Source organism: Grammomys surdaster, unplaced genomic scaffold, assembly GCF_004785775.1.
Source record: "Grammomys surdaster isolate TR1022 unplaced genomic scaffold, NIH_TR_1.0 190, whole genome shotgun sequence".
Classification (NCBI taxonomy): Eukaryota; Metazoa; Chordata; class Mammalia; order Rodentia; family Muridae; genus Grammomys; species Grammomys surdaster.
Window position 1 is genome coordinate 1114365 of NW_021604635.1, and position 22628 is coordinate 1136992.

Below are 22628 nucleotides of genomic sequence, written 5' to 3' on the forward strand. Positions count from 1 at the left end.
GGCAGGCCTGGGGCTGCAAAAAATAGAACGCCATGCAGCTGCACCCTTTGGAACTTGGGGGGAAAACACATATTATTTACCAGACAATAATAGATACCAGAGAATAATAATGATTATTATAGTGTTTGGGATGGCAAATGCTGTACTTAAGGTTCCAGAATGGCTCTCATTATAAGCCCGATTCCCCAGTCTCTTATGAAAGCCTAGACATTTTCTCTCCATAGGCTGGTGCTGGGCATACTTGGTCTTTGTCCAAAGGTGATTTGAATACAAAGACACTTATTTGAGAGATATTCCTTCTTTCTTTTTTTCCCCCTTTTACTTTTTGGGTTGTGATTGCCTTAAAGGAAAATGCTATATGCATCGTAGAACAAACAGTTGAAACAAAAATGGCGGTGCCGCCCAGTTACTGGAAGGAAATGTTAAAACCACTCTTCTTTCTTCTCCCTTTAAAAGAAAGAACGTGGACACACACATGCACATGTGCACATGCTCGCGGTGCACACATGTGTGTGCGCACACACTCACACGTGCACGTGCCTCCTAACTCTAACATGTGGTCACTCTTGGTTCCAGGCCCAGAGGTGGGGACATTTCCCTGCCTCCACGGCAGTGTCCCCAGAAGAAGTGACACTGTGTTCTAACTCACTTTTCATTGCTCAATTCTTGCAATCTCCTGAGGCCTCCAATGGGCCTCCATTTCTAGATGGTTTTGTTTGTGGTCTCATCCTCCAGACAGCAAGGGGGGCTAGGAGATGCAAACTCTGTACTCGGAGATTAACATCCACGCATTCAAACCTGCCTGTGCCAGAAGAGAGTTCCATGACCTCGTAGCCCCGCCCCGTTCAAGCCCCGCCCCGTTCAAGCCCTGCCCCGTTCAAGCCCCGCCCCGTTCAAGCCCCGCCCCATTGCATATTTGTGGCCTTTTGCATTTACACTTTGGTTACTTAATATACATATTAACTGTGATTTGGGGAACTCCGGCGTTTCCTCCCATGCACACTGAGAATTTCAATCCTTGGTTTTGGCTGATGGTTATTATCGTTGCCATTAACACCAGGATTTGGATAGCACAAGCTTCAGTGGAGTCCTCCGGGTAGGTGGCTGACCTTGTTCTGCTAAAACCCTGAGCCTGTTACCAGGGCTCCGTGACCTCCACTTCTCCTTCTATAAAGTGAAATTGTCACATTTATCTCTAGGGTTCCCTTTGACTCCTAAATTGTATCATCTCTCGGAAATTATTTTCTCCTTATTCCAAGAGTAATCTCAAGGGTTGTAAAGATGTTTATGAGTCTTGAGTTTTACCATTTCTCTTTTGCCAAGATTTACCCTTCCTTGTTTCTCACAACCGCATTTATTGGCAGAGGGACTCCTTGGGGACATAGTGGAAGACAGCTGCTTAACTCGTTCATTGGACAAAATTGAACACTGACGACTAGCAAGACAGCTAATGTAGAGAGTTAGACAGCCCAGGCCAGAGCCCCTGGAGATGTCACAGTTTGCGGGGGTCCCCCCCCCCCGGGACTTTTAATTGTGTGTGTGTGCGTTTTCGTTCCTCCAGAATGGCTTTATTTATTAACAGTGAGTCTCTGAGACCTCAAACACCAGAGTTCTTATGTGAAGGGCAGCTACAGGGTCTGGAGACATGGACCTTGCCTGGCTTTGCAGTGACCCTGGGTGACTCAAAAGACCTCCTCCTGGTTAATCATGTATTTATGTGGAGGCTGTGTTGCTGGTTGTAAAGGATGCTGTGGTCTTGGGGGAAGTGGGGGGTCCATCGTTTTCCAGAGAGGGCTGGAGCTACAGTTCCTCACACAAAGCTGGCAGGGCTGATCCCAAGCAGACTGAAATCACGATGCGGAGCCCACAGCTCTGGGACTCATCTTAGGGTGTGTTGGCATGGGAGCTGCAGTTCTCTCACTTCTGACGGGTTCTCCGCAGCTAGGCAGGGTGGGAAGAGTTGGGCAGATTGGGTAGATATTTGGTCCCGCGCATGCTCACGTATCCTTCTCATCTTTTCCCAGGAACACTCGCTCCCAGGGTACATTGCATGGAGAGAGGGCCCGGAGCAAACCATGTCATGCCATCCAATGACACCAGCTGGTCAGCTCACCACCTCCCTCTGGCTAAAACTCAAGCAAATAACACAGCTTCCTGTCATTAAACATCTTGGAGGAAGCAGCCCTCCCTGGTGGCCTCAAGGCCAGAGAAGCCAGCAGGTCTTGGACCCATCAAGCTTGGGCCCGGCATTCCTGCCCGCTTCATCGCGGTTCTCCCCAAGAAGAACTTAGGGATTTTGCTGGTTTAAAAACAACAACAAAAAGGCAAAACAATACACCAACCCGCCACAAGGACCAATGTAGGTATTCTCGCCCCATCTTCAAGGCTCTATGGATGCGGCTGGAGGATGACAGGGACTGGAAAATACGAACCTTTTATAAAAAAATCTTTTTAAGAACTGCTGTGGTTTGCTGCTACGATAAGAATTGTGATTTGCTTTTATGGTTTAGGAGAGAACTGTTCACGTTTTGGTGGGGAGACAGACGGGATGGTGCTGAAGTCCCCAGTGCTTCAGACTCATCTCTGCCCAGCCCACGATGCACTTTTAAATGAAGAGGTAGAATATTTTATCGGCTAATATACTTTTCATGTTATTTTTTACAAAGGCCACCTTTATCCTTTTTGATGCCATATTTTCAGTGTTACACTTTTATGGCTTTTAATTTTCGATCTGCCAGATGTAGGAAGCAGCATGGGTAGTTTATACTGTGGTTTTACAGAGACCGAATGCCAAGAGAACTCGGTAAATGTTTATTCTTCTCAGCTTTCTCTTGAAATGCCCCTAAATAGCGCCCCATTTGGGAACAGAGCAAGAGTGTTGAACTGAAGACCAAAATGCCCTCAAGGTGTAATATAATCTGAGGGGGGAATATTTGCTGGGCGTCAGGAAAGACTCGGATGAAATTTCAACCCTGATGGTTTTCCGTGGTCCAGGAAGTCAGCGAGACAATCTCTCTCTGCGCAAAGTCCTTTCATGATAATTAGAATGGTATGGACGAGACGATGCAAACAAGAGAGAAAGTGAGAAAGATCACCCGGGATTCTATTTCACTGTTTGCTTTCTCCTGTCATGGTTAAGAGAAATGTGCAATTCGATCCTCAATCAGTGTGGAGGATAACAGGGTAGATTTACTTGTGTGCACTTGTACAGTTGTAGCTGCGAGTCCAGAAGTCCTCTAGAACATGTGTACTGGCACTGAGTCGCTGAGACAGTCGTGGAGTGCCCCAGTCTGATGAGTACGGAAAAAAGAAAAGAAAAAAAATCCAAAAAAAAAAGAGAAGAAAACGTTAAAAAAAAAAATCAAGTCAAATCACCTTGTGATTCAGTGTATCTGTTTACTAACTCAAATAAAAGCAATTGTTCCCTCTGGAGGGGTCCAGGTGCCCCGCCCCTCCAGGCCACGGAGCCTCAGCAGGAGGATGACAGACACGGCGGGAGGGCAGGAGGGGCTGGTGTGGCCTCGGCTTTTGCGGCTGCACTGGGGGCCGTGGATGCGTGTACATACTGTATTTCTATATCCGCCTTTGTACAGTCGAGTCAAGCTACTGTTTCACAGGCGTTCCTTATTTATTAGAACCTTGAGAGCTTGGGGTGGGGGGCACACCTGGCGAGCACGCTCGCTTTTTAAACGTAAAATTGGGGGGCAGGGGGAAGGGAGGTGGGAGGGAGGGGTGCTCATAAGCCCAGGGAGAGATTTATAAAAGGGAACGAAAAAAAAAATACTTCCAACAACAAACTAAACCAGCCTAGAGCCCACCAACAAACCACGCCCTGCAGGAAGCTGCCGCCCCTCTGGGGACTCCTTTTCCTGCCGTGTCAGAATCATCAGACAAATAAATCTCTGAGAAACATCATCTGTGCACTGTCATGTGCTTCTTTGGCTTTTCTCATTCTTAAAGATCATTGTTGTTATTTGCCTTGTTATAGAAAGAGCTTACTCCTGCCCCCTCAGTCCCCGAGACACTTTTAAAGGTGATGTAAGTTTTCAAAGGTGACGAGGTACAGGGGCCACATGGCCCACACTGCCATTTCTGGGTCAACCACCCCAACTGTGACCAGAGACAAGTGTGCACAAGGGAGCTCTGGGGCCTGCAAACTCTGCCGGCCTTGTCAGCTCGAGACTTTAGATCTTGAGTCTGAGAGTCAAGTAGCTGCCATCTGACTGTAGAAAAACACTTGCCTTGGGTCCCACTACTCACTCCATCCACCATCTCTCCCCACGTGACCCCAGGTCACTGCTCTTGCTTCAGGGCCCACTGGGGCTTTGGTTGTAGCTTTGCTCAGATAGGAACAGGTTCATCTGAAAACACCAGAAGGCTCCTAAGGTAAAGTGCATCAATTGTGGTTCTAATCAATGTAAATCAAGTCCAACCCTCAGGTTTTCTGCATGAAAACAAAATAAAGCAGAACCTCAAACTCAGCAAAGCAAACAGGGGTGTCCATGATCACATGACTACCTGAGTTTAGCTTGTCTAAAAACAAACGCTCATTAAAACACTAGACACTGTGAACCGATCCTCCAAGCCGCGGGCTTGTGGAGTCCGGAAACCTGGTTTCTTTCTCTTCTGAGCATGAAAAACTCTCACAGGCTTCCAGGTGAAGAGTACGTTCATGGAAGTGACTCCATGTAACGTTCCTAGTGACAGACCTAGAGAATGCCAGACCCAGGGCACCTTCTGTGGCTGTCTGGGTCAAAGTTCCCGCTAGTGTTATTCATCTAGATTTGGCCCTAGAGACAGGCATCCAGGATATTGATCTTGCTTTTGTCTGTCATCCAAGAGTGTCGAGCAAACATTTTGACCCTCCTGGAAACAAAAGATACCTTTGTGTCCACAGAAAAAGAGTTTATGGCCTCTCACTAGCCACCGTCTCTTTCTCCTCCTTCCCTCTTGATCCTGGTGTTCTCTGAATGTATCCCTCTCTTGAACTGTCAAAACCATATACAAAGAGAAACAGAACATTTACAGAGACAAGACCAGCCTGGGTTAAACACACGAACAGCAGCCTTGCTTCCTCTTCGTAGCAAGCACATGAGGAAAAGCCCCGTTCCCCTTTAGCCTGGAAGAAGCAGCTCAGTGGGTTTAGTGACCATCCAAGTCACACAATTGGTAAATTACAAGCCTTGATAGACCTGTGTCTGGACTGAGAGAGGTAGCTGACATCCTCAGAGGGGTCACTTTGACTCCTTTTAAAGTGGCAACAGTGAGCTAGCTGTCATGGAACATGTCTTTAATCCCAGCAGAGGGTTCAAGAGACCAGCCTGGTCTACACAGTGAGTTCCAGGACAGTCAGGGCAGTGGACAGAGACACACTGTCATTGAAAACAAGCACCGCAGCAGTGATTCAGTTGTGCCTGGACACAGCCTTTGTTTTAGACAGGTGGTTCTCAACCTGCAGATAGAACAACCCTTTCACAAGGAACATTTAAGACCATCAGAAATATCAGATATCACATTACAATTCATAACATTTGCAAATTACAGTTATGAAGTAGCAACAAAAATAATTGTATGGTTGGGGGTCACCACAGAGTGAGGAACTGTAGTAAAGGACTGCAGCGTTCAGAAGATTGAGAACCACTCTTTTAGAGACCATGGGGTGAGTGTTGGAAGCTATTGTCTGTGGCTTCTTACTTGGGGGGTTCTAGGGGCAGCACTGAGGACATTCTATATTTTTCTTATAAGTTGTCAAATCTCGTGGAGCATACCACACCTACCTGCTGCCCGGGGCAGACTAGAGAAAAATGAAGCTCACAGGCTCTGTCCTGGTGGCTCCTCACACATAACAGGAGGACAGGGCTGTGAACAGAACCGACACTTCTTGGTCTCACCGAGACTCTGCCTGGATGTTTTCTTGGGCTTAAATCATCTTAAATCATTAGATTTCTGGACACTGGAGTGACAGATTTGAAAGCCACCTTCCCTTACAGCTGTGTCACTGTTACAGAAGCCCAGGAACTGCAAGTAGGCCCCAGATGCCAGAGCCACAGGCCCAGCTGAGGTGGCCTCCCAGCCCTAAACTCCCTCCTTACCCACAGCCTGTGTCTGAATTGGAGCCCTGCTCTCTCCCCATGTCCTGTGCCTCTCCCTAGTGGCTCTCCTAATTCCCACAGCCTCTGCTCTGAGCAGCTGTTCTTCCTGTCAGCACAGTGGCCTTCACCCCCTGCAGTCACACTGCCTAGTGAGCCCACACCTCTCCATGTCCTTTCTAACACGCAGTCTTTTTGAGAACGGGGATCCCATCTTATTGGTCTCATTTGCTCGTCTCAGTACAGAGATCAGCATTATTATAAATATTTATAATCCACTGCTTTCAAGCCTCATTCTCCACACCAGCCCCACATCCCTACACAAGGGCAAGCCTGAGTCCCTGAGGCACAGTAGGCTCTCCTCCAGGATCCTGTACCTCAGACTTAGATGGACTTCGGCCAGTTCTGGTGACCTGTACCGAGCAGTCTTCCATGTCCTCTCCGTTCCTCAGAGGCAGGCTCTGTGGCCCACCTCGCTCTGTTTAAGACCCTTAAACCAAAAGCGCTGACTAAGTTGAAGCACTTTGGTCCTCCAGCCTATTGGTGGAAGAGGACAGAGGGTGGAACCCTGCAGGCAGAGGCACGTAAGGTGAGCGCTGGAGGAACCGGTGTGTTTTATCCTCTGGTGCCAGTGTAGACAAGGCCGTAGTTGCTGCCCACATTCCTGTGAAAACTTGAGACCAGAATGATACATGTTTCATCCAGAAGAGCCTCAATGATAAGATCATACCTGGGTCCTTGCACATATCCGTAGATGGCAAGTTAGACTACAAACCCAGAGAGGGGCTCTTATTCTGTTTCCCAACAAGCAGTTGCTACCATGTGATGCTCTCATAGTGAAGGAAGAACCTTGCTGAGAAATAGCTCATCCATTAGGGGCATACCCATGGGAGAAGTGTGCTAAGGGCTTCATTCACGCTTACTTTACCTTACCACCACCACCGTCACCACCACCACCATCATCACCATTATCACCACCACCATCATCACCACCATCATCACCACCATCATTCTCATCACCATCCCTACTCCATGCTAAAGAAGCAGGCATGTGGATGAAGGGATTTTCTGGCCAAGACACAGCTCAGCAGGGGCTCCAGAGCTAAGCAGGCTTTAGTCAGCCTGAGGCACTTGGCAATTATAATCAAAGAATTCAGACCACCTCCATGCCCACACAGTGAGCATAAGATAGAAAGACATCAAAAGACCGTACAGTGTGTTTGGGGAGAGGGAAAAACCATTACAGCTCCTTTTCCTGACACCTGGCTCAACAAGACCAACTATGTGGCTATCCCAGGTACTGTCTGGGGATGCTGAGGTGCAAGCAATACCAGCAACTTAGAAAATGAGTGAGACGTGACAGGGACTTTGTTATCCATGTTACATTTCCTGGGACAGGAAGAGTGGCTTACTCAGAACAGACTCTTCTGTCTGTTTATTTTCTTCAGACTAGGGTTTCTTCCATGGCCCATCATGACTGGGTGAAGGCAAAGAGCCAGTAGGGCAGGATCACACCAGGGCTATGTCAACTAGGCAACCAAGAAACTGGACAGATGGACAGATGGAAAGACCTCTGTGTGCCAGACACTACCACAGTCACTGGAACCAGCTCGGTCGGTTCTCTGGGTGAGCCTTGTTTCTGGGTGAGAAAACCACAGCCTGGGCAGGGTGAGAGACAGCCCAGGTCTGAGCCCTGTGCCCCAAGTGCAATGCCCCGTGGATGGCCGTCATCACTCAGTTAATTCAAAACCAGCCAATGGCATCCGTATCTGATGATTACATGCCAGCCTGAGCCAGTCTTCTGACACTGGATGAGCCTCTCCTCACTAGCAGGCAATGAAAGCTCCAAGAATCAGGGGCCGCTACTCTCAGTTTTAGTGAACGTATATCCAAAGCTTGCTAATTGCCTGAGCACTGTTAGAGCTGAGGTAGGCACCATTATCCTCTAAAGCTGAGGTAGGCACCATCATCCTCAAGTCCTAGGCTGAGCACACAGAGAGACTTGGTGCAGAACCTAGAGCCACATTCAGGTGGGAGAACACCCGAACCTTTCCAGCGTGCTCACACGGGGCCATTCTTCTGGGGAAGGGAGCGTTTCTGCATATATGAGCACTCGTGTGACCAAGCCTTTCGAAAGTCTCACTTTCATGGACACCACCTCGTTTTCCAGAATGACTGGAGTACCAACCCTGGGAGCCGACACAGACGATGCAAAGTAATCCCTTATCCTGAGTGATAGAAAAAGCCAGATACTTCTGTCTTTTTATCGGAGGCACCTTTAGCAAACTCTTTTCTCGAATGAGGAGGAGCCTGCTTTGCAGACATTACCAGTTTCCTAAGCCGATACATCGGAACATTGGGGAGACTCCCCTGCTGTATGACTCCTGTTCACTGCTTTCCTGCTGCTAACTAGCCTTGGAGCATGAAGCAAGTGTCTGAGGTGTGCGGACTGGCTTGCTCAGGAGGTGGCTTCCTGGCCCCTCTGCCAGTCACCGCCCAGAGTCTGAGCCACGGACTGGCCTTTGCAGACCTGTCTGTCCTCTTCTCCTCTCCAATCCCCCTGATCTCAGCTTCCTTCTGACTTCCTGAGGGTGGGGCTATTGAGAAGTGCAGGTGTTTTGAGTGGGGGTGGGCTGGCGGAGAAGGCGGTGGGGGAGATTGTGTGAGGAGTGCTGGTTTCCAGCCCCAAAGCCAGCTCACAGAGGACACAGGAACAGCATGTGTGAGTTTCTGAGGCCAGAAGGCACTGGATTTTGAGGATAAAAAGGGAAAAAAGCCAACAAAACCAACCAAACAAAAACTTTAAACTATCTCCTGTGTCTCAAGCAAACATACACACTTCCTGTGACAGCACCGTAAGACATCATTCTCCCTTATGCCTGTTGCAAATGTTTGGGGGAAGTGCTTTTTAGGAAAGGCCAGGTTGTGGGTGAACGAGCTCTGGAAGCAGGCCTCTGGCTTTCCAAAGGCAAGGGGCAAAGTAGACAGTGGGCAGAGCAGGCCAACCTCGATGGCTTTGCGTTCTTTCTAGGCTTAGTTAAACAAAAGGGATGGATTGTTACAAAGTAGACGCATTGAAACAGATACAGTAGGAGAAAGAGTCATAGGAAACAACAGGACCCAATGGAAGCACTTTTATCAACCCGCTCCCCAGCACCCCAGAACCAGGTCCTCAACCGTCTCTGTTTATACCCCGTGTAACCTTCAGCTCAGGTCCAAAGGCCAGAAACACAGTAAGATACTTCTATACATATTGATCGTTTTAAAAAGTTTGTTTTCCTGAAACTTTAATTCACTCCCTTCCCTCCCCCCCACCTCCATTTTTAGCTTTTTAACCTAACTACTGCACATTTTTAGCTCTGTTCTTTGTGAAATGCTAATCCAGCCCAGGGTTTTCGTTTTCCGGGTGTCACTTTTCAGAAATTGTATATCTGCATAGCAACCCCGAGAGGGCTGCCTCTGTCACGGTATCACATGTCAGAAAGATGAAAAGGGCTCCAAATCCAAGCTCCCCACAAACTTGGCCCTCCAATGGGCAGGCAGAGCGCCTTGGCCTTCACATAAATGGCAGCAGAGACATTGCAGGGCCAGAGAGGTGCAAACTTTTATCTTGTTGATGACAGCAAACGACACATGACCTCAGCTCACTCAGTGGGGACGATCAAACCAGAAACAAAGGCCGTATTTTTCTCTACTCTCGTCCCTGCTGTCAGCTTCCAAGTGCAACCTGAGCCTGGATTCCGAACCCAGTGTCCAGATTAGAGATTGTTGACTCAGATTTAGTGGTGAAACGTGAGCCTGCCTCTGCTGATGGCAGGCCTTGAAGGCGCAAGTTTACTTAAGCCAAGAGAGAGATTGTATGTCAGACTAGAGCCTGGCTTTTCTTTATCACAAACTTCCTGGTCTGCCTCTGTTTTAATAGTTTCCACCGAGAGAGAGAGAGAGAGAGAGAGAGAGAGAGAGAGAGAGAGAGAGAAGGAAAGAGAGGGAGAGCCCTTCTTCCATCTCTTCAATGTCATAAATCAGGATATTAATAAGTGTGTAGCTGGCCTTTGCCACAGTCAAAGACACGCAGCTTTCTGTACTTCTTTCTGGTAGGCAATACATAATAACCAATGCAGAATCCGTTCAGAACGGATGAAAAATGAGTTTGACCTCGCCATTTAGAGGCCGTTTCCCGATACCCGAGCTCCAATGCCGGTTATAAACTCGCCTTTGGAGCGGAGGGCGAGTCATTAAGAGAAGTCATTACGCCGCCTCCCCATCGCCTTCCCCCCCCGCCCCGCCCCCTTTTTTTTACTTTGGCATCCTTCTGGCTTTTCCTTGGCTTCTGATTTCAACCCTCGTTTAGATTCTCTGCGCCTTCAGTAATTTATGTGGAAGATATTTTTCCCAACCTCCAAATGTTTTTCCATTTGGCAAAGTGTGTCCTGAAGCCTCCACACAATGTAACTGTAGAGTTCATTTACGCTAGAAAACATAAGCCCAGTTGATGGAAAAGCCTGTGCAGCCAGCGGCAGTGACCCTGAGGCCCCAGGCTGTCACAGACTGATCCTCCAGGCCACCCCTGGGGATGCGAGGGGGAGGGTACTAAGAGGAGTGTCTTTTCCAGGTTGCCACAGATGCTTGCCTTCCACCTTCCTTGTCTCCAAAGAGGGAAGCACTCCTTCCAAGTGCTTTTCTCTATAGCTTTTGGAAGCTTCGGGTGCCATATGGAGAATCGTTTCCTCAGTCTCCTGATGGCTTTTACATGAGCGGCTATAATTTGGATGGTTTCCTTCAGGTCTGAGGTCCCTGCGGTATCTGTTATGGGGTGCAGGGAACAGTGACTGTAGTCAGCCCCGTGCCGTTCTTCATTGGCGCAAAACTCCACGCCCCTCTTGGCAGGGAGGTGGAAACCCGGTAAGGGGCGCGGCAGAAGTCCACACATCACTGGACTGATTTCCGTTAATGACTTCTCAGTCCCAAGTCACAGATTTAGGACTAAGGCCCAAACCAAGACAGGCAGTGCCTTCCCTGATGCAGTACCTGGCCCTTTCCCTGGGGCCCGCCTTCCCCCCACCCCCCATCCCCCCCAAACGTGGGCGGTCCGGGCCCCTCTGTGTCACATTTGAAAAGGTTAAGGAGCCAGTTTCTGTCCAGTCACTCAGAGGCCATAACTAGACAACATTTGGCTTCTGAAATGCGAGTTATCATTCAGAAATGGGCACTTTATCTTCCTAAACCGTTATAATAGAACAAATTCTCCCTGTATTCCCATTTCCTGAGGGGGCACGAGATGCTGTGTTCTCTCAACTCTTGACCCAATAATTTGTTGATTAAATAAGCAAATCAAAGATGGAAAGTCATTCTAATAAGAAGGAGGCTGGACAGGGAGGTATTTTGCATAGCTGGCATGGCCTAGCCTTCCAGGAGTCCTTTGGCTCTTACCAAGGGCTAGGTGGGTAGACTGGATTGCTGACGATACTGAACCGGCTGAGAGGGAGGAGTGGAGCTTTTTGTTTCTGATCAACTGTAATAAAGATCCCCCAAATCGGAGTGCTGGAGATGGGTTGGCTCCAGCAACTCACTCAGCTGTATTTTTAGGCTTTTGTTTAATCTTTCTTGATTGATAAAGTAATTATCAAAAGGCGTTAGAAAATAATAGCCAACTGGTGAGAAAAAGAACAGTTGGGAGACAGCTGAGCATCGGAGGCAGGTTCCAGTATAACGCCATGCAAATTCCTCTTCTCTCTTCCTCTGCCTGGGAGCCCGTGACAGGGGTTGAGCTACCCAGGGCCCTGGCTCCGCTAAGACTCCCCCACCCCTCAGTGTCTAATTAACTCTCCTGCCTTCTCTGCCTCTCCTAACCTCTTCTCCATCCCTCTCGGCTCTGAAGCCTTCTGCAGGCCAACCAGAACCCCAGCAGATGTTTGTGTTTTATAAGCCAAATGGAAGTCTGAGGATCAACTGAATACCAGCCCCACTGAGAGGAGGAACTGGGCCATTTGACACCAGAACACAAAATGCAGCCTGTCCAGCAAGGCTGGGCCTTCCAGAGAGCAGAAGGAGGCCCAGATAATGAGTTGGCACAGGTCACATGCTGGCCCATTGCTCTGTCCTTCTGAAGAGCATGCAGAAGCCTCTAATGTAGGCTCAGGGAGGTTGGGGTGGGCCTTCCACAAGCCCACCCCCCCTGGCTGATGGTCCTGGCCTATCATGACAGCCCCTGGTGCCAGAACACCATGTGGCACCCTGACTGGTTCCTGGCATGGGGAAGAACAGTGGGTTAAGGTCACCCTGTCATCAAACCAGCTTTGAAGTGCCATGTTGTCTCGTTAGATGTTCCTGGCCTCTACACCATGGCGAGGCCAAAGCAGGAGAATGGACAGAGCGAGGTGGACAGATGGAAGAGCTAAGCTCTTGTGTCCCAGCTCCACCGATTACCGATGTGTGTCATTGGCTCTGGAGGTCCGTCTCGTCTTCAAGACTCTATTTCTGCATCAGGGATAGGCAGATTCTAATGGCTATCATTGAGGTTACTTATGGGGTCAGTCAAGAGCGTGATGGCTCTGGAACTGTGTGTCCTCAGCTTTGATGTTCGACTTTGTGACCAGGTGACTTGCGCTCAGCCAATGCGAGGCTTGGGGGGAGGTATCCTCTATCTCTTTGTCTCTGCTTCAGACATCCTCAGAGCAACAGCAGCTTTCCTCCACGTCTCCATGGTTACTCCTTAAGAATGACAGCTCTGCTGATGGCCTCTCGCCCTCAGGGTCAGTATTCCATCTTCAGCTCTCCCGTACCGTTTTAGCCTGTTCACTACATGCGTGCTCTTAGATGTGAATGCCTTGAGGCTTCCTATTCTCCTGTTTGGGTCAGAAAAGAACACACGAACGTGTTCTTATGAACGGCAGAGCTGAGGGCGCACAGTTCCAGAGACATCATGCTCTTGACTGACCCCAGAAGTAACCTCAACAATAGCCATTAGAATCTGCCTATCCGTGATGGAGAAATAAAGTCTTGAGGACGTGACAGACGTGTTTCTTAGGTGGAAACAGACTTCGAAGATCTCACTCTATAACATAGGACGGGAAGGGGCTGCTGACCGTAGGCATCGGATTCCAGGTTTGACCATAATGATTTCAGGCTTTTTCTGGGCCAGTTATCAATCTACAACTATTTCCAGCAGGGCTTTTCAAATGGGAACTCAAAAAAAAAAAATAGAAAAATTGATTTTTTTTTTTTTTTTTTTTTTTTTTTTGGTTTTTCGAGACAGGGTTTCTCTGTGTAGCCCTGGCTGTCCTGGAACCCACTCTGTAGACCAGGCTGAGCCTCGAACTCAGAAATCCGCCTGTCTCTGCCTCCCAAGAGCTGGGATTAAAGGCGTGCGCCACCACCGCCCAGCAGAAAAATTGAATTTATAAAGCCCATGCATGTGGCTTTAAAAGAATAGCATCTCAAAATAAAAATACAGATTATAATGGAAAAAAGTGCCCACTGGACTATTACAGGGCACTTTCTGTCCCTGTGCTCCTTGCTGGCGACACTGCTGGTGGTGGTGTCTGTTGTGCCTGAACCCTCCAAGGTTGTTGTTACCCCTGAGCCTGGAGACTGTGACTAACAGGCAGACAAATGCTCTACTGCTGATTTGTGTCCCCGCCTTCTTTTAATTTGAGTAATTTTATTTTTCATAATACAATTTTGCTACATGGTCCAGGGTAGCCTCAGGCAAGCTTTGAACCTGCAGCTTTCCCATCTCAGCTCCCCAGACAGCCTCGATTAGCAGGCTGTGGTGCCATGCCTGGCTTGGACTCTCCCGGTGTCTGCTATCCTTCCCTGATCCACTAGTCCTGCTCCACACCAGGCAGCAAGCTCTTATTCCTAACCTGACTCTGCTTCCCAGTGGGTATCTGCTTAGGGCCATCTCCCTGCACCAAGCAGACAGCCATCCTCCGTCAGATTACCTGCTGTATCCCAGGCCCTTCTCTGCCCATGGCTCTTTGGATTCTGTCATGCTGTGAGGGTTGGGAGGTTGTACACTGCTTTTGGCTGGAAGACTAACTTCCGTATTGAGGTCAGAATTGAAAATGGATTTCCCCATTGAACAGAGTCAAGCCCTATGCTTCCTGTGCAGTGTAATTAATCAGCTATCCGAGCTCAGGGTCTTCCCTGATTAACCATTTCCTACCCAACACCAGGAAGGCTACAAAGGTGCTCTCAGCTCTGAAGTGATTCCTATTATGTGTCAGTCAGCATACTGCAGCCTCCACTTAGGTCATGAAGCCAGTGGGGAGAGCTGTGTCCTGCCTCCTGGGAGAATTCAGGGCTGGATCTGCTTCATGTCGTAGGAGAGGCTGGATGCAGAGGAGGGGGGCATGGGCTGGGGACATCAGGGCAACAGTAGTAAGTAGCATAGTTACATCTTACTACCATGGCAACAGGCAGAATGATGTCGTGTCATCTCAAGGTGGCAGTGCTAGGAAGACATTCTTTCTGGGCGAGGCTTCTCCCTTCCCTCTGGATGCCTACTGCTGTGTAACCTACATTGAAAGCATAGTCACCAACATTTCAGATATACTTTCGGTCTCAGAGATGACATTGCAAACCCCTGGGTTGGTGCAGCATCCCTAGATGGAAGTATTCCGAGTCATTGAATCCTCTTGCCATGCATGCCCTAATTCAAGATGGTTCCTTACTTATGTGCATATGTGATGATGTCTGAGAGCCAGGAAGGCCTTCCTGGATTGCTCACGCTGTCCAGTGTCCTCACTGTTGACACCAGGTAACTTCACCATTATCAGTAACAGATAAAATGTGACCTGCAGTGTCCAGATGAGAATCTGGATTGACACAGGCCCACAATTCTTTGCTGCTTTTCCCCATCCCTCTTGGCAGTTTAAACAACTACAGTATTTGCTGCTTTGCTGGGTATAAGCTGTGCCCATGAATGTATGGGTACCCGGTGAAAGAGTGGTTCTGCCGCAGTGTCAAACAATATAATATTAAATGTTAATAGTCAGATAAAAGGAAATATTCAACCGTGGCCTCTGTAGGAAAAAGTACATAGACATGTGTGCATATGTATTATAAACACTGCCATAATACAGGATGTGTAGCACTCGGTTTTAGAAATAATAATAAAATACTGATATCCTCTGTTATGAATTCCACAGAGCCCATTCAACTCTCCCTGAAGCAACCTGTTGATTTTTTCTGAGCTCTTGGAACTGTGCCTGGCTGGAACCGGTGATTGAGCATGGCTCTGATGTAAAAGTTGAGTAATGTCTCCTTAAACGGTGATGTATCAGTTAAAAGGAAACCTTGACTACGCAGGTTGGAACTTGGCACATTCATCAATGACACGAATGACTTCTGAATCAGGCAGTGTCTTTCAAATGCTAGCAGAATAGTTCCTGAGCCATCTGGGCTAGTCACAATACAACACCATAGCTAGGACACACTTTTCATTTTATGTATAAAGGAAGTTTTGCTTTCATATGTGTCTGTGTACCACATACATGCAGTGCCTGGGCGGCCAGAAGAGGGCACCAGATACCCTGGACTGGGGTTACAGATGGTTGAGAGGCACTGTAGTGTTCTAAGAGTTCAAACATGGATCCTCCTGAAGAGCCACAAATGCTCTGAATAGCGGCACCATCTAGTCCAGACACGATACACACTTAAGTTTAACCCTATTAAAATTCCAGGCACTTTAGTCATGATGAGTGTCTACCACGTTGAATTTTAGGCTATCTGATGTTATTGTGCTCAGTTATTAGGTCTTGTGCAGTGACATGCCGTTATGTACTATTCAGATACAATAAAAGAGCATAGATGCTAATACAATGTAGGAAAAGAATTGAAACATAATATGTGTGTAGTATTTATCACTTTCTTTTTATTTTTTTTTCTTTTATTTAGGTGTGTGTGTGTGCCCGCATGCCCACTTGCGTGCACAGCCAGAGTGTATGTGTAAAAGCCAGAGGTCAACTTTGAGGAGTCAGTTTGCTCCCTCCAGCTTTATGTGGGTTCCAGGGACTGAACCCAAGTCACCAGGCTCGTGTGACAAATGCCTTTACCTGCTGAGCCAATCTCGTTGGCCCCTATTTGTCTTTTTAAATATAATTATTTAAATTCTGTTGCTGTTGTTTTGAGACAGTCTTTGTGTATAGCCTAGGCTGACCCTTGCTTAGAGGCTCTGTGCTAGCCTCTCTAGCGCTGAGATCACAGACATCTACCACGGCACCTGGCTTTGCGTATCTACTCAGTTGTTGTTGTTGTTGTTGCTGTTGCTGCTGCTGCTGCTGTTGTTGTTTCTGAGAAAGGGTCTCTCAATTACATAGCTCTGGCTGTCCTGGATATGTAGGCCAAACTGGCCTTTAACTCACAGAACACCACCCCTTCCAGCTATTTCTTCAATTTATTTCTTTGAGACAGGATCTCACTACATACTCCTGGAACTCACTGTGATGCCAGTCTGGGCTACACACAAAGCGGGACTTTATCTCAGTAAACTCTAACAAAAGGCAAAGCAAAGAAACAGCTTCAAGAAAACCAAAAGGAAAAGGAGACAGAAATAAGAAGGAAAAATAGTTATTTTTCTTTTTAAAAGAGTCTTTTATTAACAAAGTAATTTTCTGACACAAAACTCTGGTCAGTTTTTGTGGGTGCTTCCTGCTCTGTGGCTTCCAGAGTCCTCCCCGCGGGCCTGCTGTGGTGCGTGCCCAGGAACCCCTTGGGCGTTCCCTGTCTGAGGACCTGACCTCTTGCTTCTTTGGAAGGACAGGATGAGATTACCAGAGCTTTGGATCCATTTTTGGATCAAATGAAAACCGCAGGCTAGTCCTCAGAGTAGCCTTCTCCTCTTACATAGTTGGCTGGGCTGTAAGGGCGGGGCTCCGCCTTCCCTGGGACCAAGGCATGGTCACGTGCCGCTCACGAGGTGTTCAAGGCTCCTCCATCCTCACTACCCTTTCCACGTTTCCTTTTATTTTGTATCCATTGTAAGCAGCGCTTCAGGCTCCTTCAGGGCAAAGATTTCTCTCTGTGAGAACTACACAACAGGTTCTAATTAGACCCTTTGCCACTTTGTTTCATGATTTTTCGAGCGGGTTGAAGTACTCATCCCTGTGCCTCAGACCACCAACAGTAATCTGCACCCTTTAATAAGACCATGTGCTCATGATTCAAGTATGTTCGTAGACCACACTGTAAGAAATCTAGAATGTTCATTTGCTGGGTGGGAACGTGCTTCTGGACTCGTGGCTCTAAAGGGAGAGATCATGATGCTTTCCCATGGAGTCACCCCGAATTTTTAAAAGGCTAATTAATTAAACTAACCACAGCCATACTGGCGATCCCCCACTAGGAATCTTAAAGGTACCTTGAACTGAAATTCTTGCACGCCACATTTTAAACCGACAAGGCACCGCCGTTGGACGCCTGAGCTGAGCAGAACCCTCTGTATTCAGACATCCGGCGCCCCTTTCCTCTCCCAAGGGTGCCTCCTCAGAATTGCAAGTGCTACCTTGCTGCCATCAAACAAGTCCCTGGGTGACTTCTCCCTTTAAAGTGTCGTTTACCTTAATGGTATTCACAGAAGGCCACTTGCCACAGGACTTATGTCCTTCAGGTTGTGCTCTGACCTCCATCTCAAGCCCACTCACGTCCTATGGCTGAAGAAACAGTGTCCCCAAGTAGACGACCATTTAAGTGTCTAGCTCCGGCCGACTTGTATGGGTAAATCTTTATTTCGGATGTCCATTCTTTGGAGAGGGCTGAGTGTGTGAGCGTCTCCTTCGGACAGCAGGTGCCACCTAGAGGGCGTGTGACTGCTGCCCTGGCTTGGCAGGAGCCGAGTAGCTCCAGCCCAGAGGAAATTCAGCAAAGCCCACAGGAATTTGGGGTGGGGTCACCAGCTGTCAACAATCTTAGCACTGTGGATTCAGCTGCAGGTTTTGCAAGGAGATCTTGGAAGAAGCTGAGGGTGGGGTGTGCCTGGCGATTCCTAACAGTTTGGCCCCTTGGCTTGATATGAACTAGAAAATGATCAGGACTCTGTCTCTCCACCACAAGATGTCAGCAGTGGGCTGACCAGGAGGTAGCTCAATGCCTGGACCTTTGGGTGTAGACAGGGGTCACTGTCTGACCTTGGAAGTCCTCGTTTTCGGGAAGAGTCCTCTTCTCATTAGTGGGGATGTGGTGATTTAATTAAGTTACAGAAAGACTCTCCCTCGATCCTGCCTGTGTCTTCTTTAAGATAATTGCCTCTGCCAGACATCCTGACTACTTCTGAACTTCAGTTTGAAGGGGTCAGTGCAGGCAGGGGCTTAGGGCATAACTGACAGGGAAGTAAGGACATGGGGGACGCTCAAAGACAGGATGGTTCAGGGCAGATTTTATTTTTATAGCCGTGTGAATTTGGGCTTATGTGGTTACTAGTTATGTGGCTTTGCTTCCTGCCTACGAAATAACATAATCCCCACTTTTTAAAGTGGTTGTAATCACAGGGCAATATGGTTCAAAAAAACATAAAATGATTTGCATATTAGGAGGTATTGTGTACACATGGATGCAGTTTGAGGGAATCACCTCCTCAGCTGAGCTGTATCACAGAGCTTCCCGTAGCCTTCGAATCATGAAGAAGCTGGCTGAACTTGCTCAGGAAATGTGGCCTCTCTAGGTGTGAGCTGCCAGCCATAAACTTCTACTCCAGCTGGACAGCGTCATCTTCCACCTAGAATCTTCCTGGATGTCTTTCTATAGCTTGTGTCCAGGGGAAAGCTGGCAGTGAATGCTCACTCTTTCTTCAGTGAGCCCGCTTTTCCATACTGGAAGAGCATGAAACGCACATTTCAGAGCGTTAAGTTTTCCTCAGGACACTATCCCCAGTGGTGGGGTGATGGAGGAAACTGAGACAAAGCAGGGAACCACTGAGTTAAAAAAAACTCATGGAACTGAAGGAAGGCATTTTTCCCCACTGGTGCAGGTGTTATTTATGAGGTCCTGGCTGGCCAGAGCCCAGCGTAGAGGAGGCTTCAGTTCCAGAGCAATAGAAGCAGCAAGGACTAACTTCTCCTTTGCAACTTGGTTAAAACCATTGAACCCAGCTGATATCAAAACCCAACCCTGTCAAAGGCCAAACTCCATACTTAACCTGTTCATCCCATGCTGTGTCAGGACCCAGAACACAGGTTGTTCACATAGGTATGATGGTGAAGAGGGGCTGAGGCTATTTCAAACTGTGTGCTGTTTCCCATGGCCTGATCTTGGTGGAGCTACTCTGGGAAAGGAAAAACCCACAATAAAGTTGAATGGGATTCTGAAGGAATGGGCACCAAGTTACATATTAATTCCTGGAAAATTGATACCTTCAGGACATCCATGAACAATGTATGCCTTTCTATTCATTTGAATTTTCCTATAAAGAACTAGCAAAACTTTGAAATAAAATATAGTTTTAAAATTGAAAGTATAATAGAGGTTTTGAGGTTCCTTTTATTGTTATTACATGCTTCCAGGCAAATATTCATGTGTGTCACATGAGTGTTTTGATAAGTATTAACTAAAAGATTAATTTTAATAATTATTCTATTATCATATTAAATAATGTTAATTTTTTTCTTCCTTTTTTGTTCAGGGTTTTTCTGTGTATCCCTGGCAGTCCTGGAACCTGCTTTGTAGATCAGACTTGCCTCAAACTTACAGATTAGCCTGCCTCCGCCTCCAGAGTCCTGGGGTTAAAGGCTTCAGCCGCTGTGCCCCTCTAAATAATGCCAAATTCTTAAACTATTATTTCTAGAGATGGCATAAACAGCAAGTGCTTTGGCTTTTCTCTTTTTGATCCTAATAAGACTTGTTCCTTTTCCTCTTCTTTCCGTCTTGGCTTTTGTGTTGCTGGGGATTGACTCCAGGGCCTTACACTCATGCTGGTCAACTCTTCTGTCTCTGAGCTGTGGGCCTCCTCACTTACTTTAATTTTCTTACAGCACCAGTCAGCATCCTGAGGTCACCCTTCTACCCGTCTTAATTTTAAGGGAAAAAAACTTTTTTTTTTTTTTGGAGGTAGGTTTCACTATGTAACCCAGGCTAGCCTGGAATTATCTATGTAGCTCAGGCTATCCTGGAACTTGAGTTTCTTTTGCCCCAGCTTCCTGAGCACTCAGAGCTTGGTTCTTTACTTGCCTCACTTAAGGACATTTTCACATAAGTATTTTTTATTTTGAATAATTTATAGACTAATAAAAGTATAACAAACTAGTGCACCAAGTTCTCATTTACACCTCACCCAGTCTCACCATGGTTATCATATTATACAACATAGCACTGGAAAACCCAGGCCACCAGCAGTGAGATATCAGCACTGGCTAAACACTGGCCTTCATTCAGATCTGGTTAGGGCCCCAGTCGGGGTAGCCATTTTGGGGGGGGGGTTGTTTTGTATTTCGAGACAGGGTTTCTCTGTATAGAGCCCTGGCTGTCCTGGAACTCACTCTGTAGACCAGGCTGGCCTGGAACTCAAAAATCCAACTGCCTTTGCCTCCCAAGTGCTGGGATTAAAGGCGTGTGCCACCACCGCCCCACAGCCATTTTGTTATCATGAATCCTTAGTGGCCGGTAGTCTGTGACAATTTGTTGCTCTTCCTTTGTTTTTTATGAACCCGAGTCTTGTCAGCTCTTCCCTTAACTGTCCACAAAACTTCATATTTTTTTTCCCATGAATAAGCTGAGGTTGTGTTTTTTAGGATGAACAACAGAGAGATAAGTGGCCTTCTCTCAGGTCTTGTCAGAAGGCTTACACTGCTCCTGGCTTTCCCTAGTAAAGTTAACCTTGACCACCTTATCCAAGGCTGTACTTGCCACAGCTTTCCAAAGGGAAGCTAGCTCTTCTCTTCAATACCCTCCCTATTCTATTCCAACCCACCGTGTGTGTGTGTGTGTGTGCGTGTGTGTGTGTGACTATACCCTGCTATTCATTATTTTGCTCCAACTGGTCCAGCCTGGAGCTCTTTTGGGTTGGCTATTCCACTGGCACGCTGTCTTCCATTTATTTGTTTTACAATATAACATGTTCTAGGTCTGTGCTTTCCCCATCCTAGACCCCAAACTGGCCATTTCTTAATTTGGAAGTCAAGATCTGTGTGAGGTGTGCACACTGGAACAGAATATCATTGTCATTACATAATACACAGGTAATGCTTAGTTGTGTATGTGTGAGAACCTACAGTTATGTCTGTCTCTGTCCATTTGAATATTACTAAGTGCAACTTGAGTTTATATTGCTGTCTCTGGTTATCACTCAGGACCACACAGTGCATTCTGAGCTTCTCTCTGTAATTTCCTTCTCTTGATTGGCTCACAATGAAAGTAGTCTTGGTATCCTATCATTAAGTTTGTTGAAGTATTATTTATTGGGCTAAGAATGTTTTCTTTCTATTTCCAACCTGCTAAAAATATTTAATCTTGAATTATGAAGTTAATATGTCCAATTCACCATCAACTGCAAGAGTAACATGGCGTAGTAAAATGACTCTATGAAGTCCTAAGCTCCCTAAGTGTGTTAAAATCTAACTGGGTAGTAGAATTTATATATATATACATGAAAATTTGGAAGTGCTCGAGACTGCTGGAATTAGGTAAGTTAAACACAGTCAGGTATTAGCAACCCTCATCTGGTCTGCTAATGATTTGTTTAGAATTTCTGTAGGCTGCTTCTCAGCGAGGATTAATCCCTGAATCTTTACCATCCCTGCTCATCCATCCCGGGACTCAAGCACTCCAAAACCAGGGATATATTTAGCTACCACTAGGAAAGGTTAAAGCATGAAGGTCACGACCTTTAGAAAGTAAGCCATGAGGGAAGGCAGTCAGACAATGGAAGAGGGTGCCACCGGGAGGCCAGGAGCAGTTTGAGCGAGTCCCATGATGCTCCTCACCCCAGACTTCCGAACAGCTGCAAAGGCCTCGATCATTTGCTGCCTGGGCTATTCCTACCTTGCACGCCACCCTGAGAATGGTGTGGCTGGCAGCAGCAGGACAAGGTTCACTGCAGATGCTCCATGCTGCTCAGGAGACTTGGGAGAATCCGGGCTTTCTTGTATTCATTCATTGGGTAGACACTCGCTTTTTTTCCCCCAGCCTGCCCCGTTCCTTCCCACGGGTTAACAGCACACTGTGTTCTTTTATGAGCTGAAGATACCACGCAGCACGAGCCCTTGGCCATAATGACACCCTCTTCTTCGGCCTTAGTGGTTCCAAACATGAATAGGAGACTCGAGTGGGTCCAAGAAGAGTCCTTCCCAAAAGAGTGGGTGTGCTGATGGAGTGAGAAATTTCCCTTTCTCTTAGACCATGGGCTGCTGGACAAATGAACACGTTGTCGAGTAGAGCAAGTCCTCGGGCTACTGAGGGGTTGGGGCCATGACCAGGCCCACCTCGACCATCGTCCACAGTTAGGATGGTGACAACGCTCAGACTGCAGGCTCAGCCCATGGCGTGGGGCTACGCTGCTGCTGCTGCTGCTGCTGCTGCTGCTGCTGCTGCTGCTGCTGCTGCTGCTGC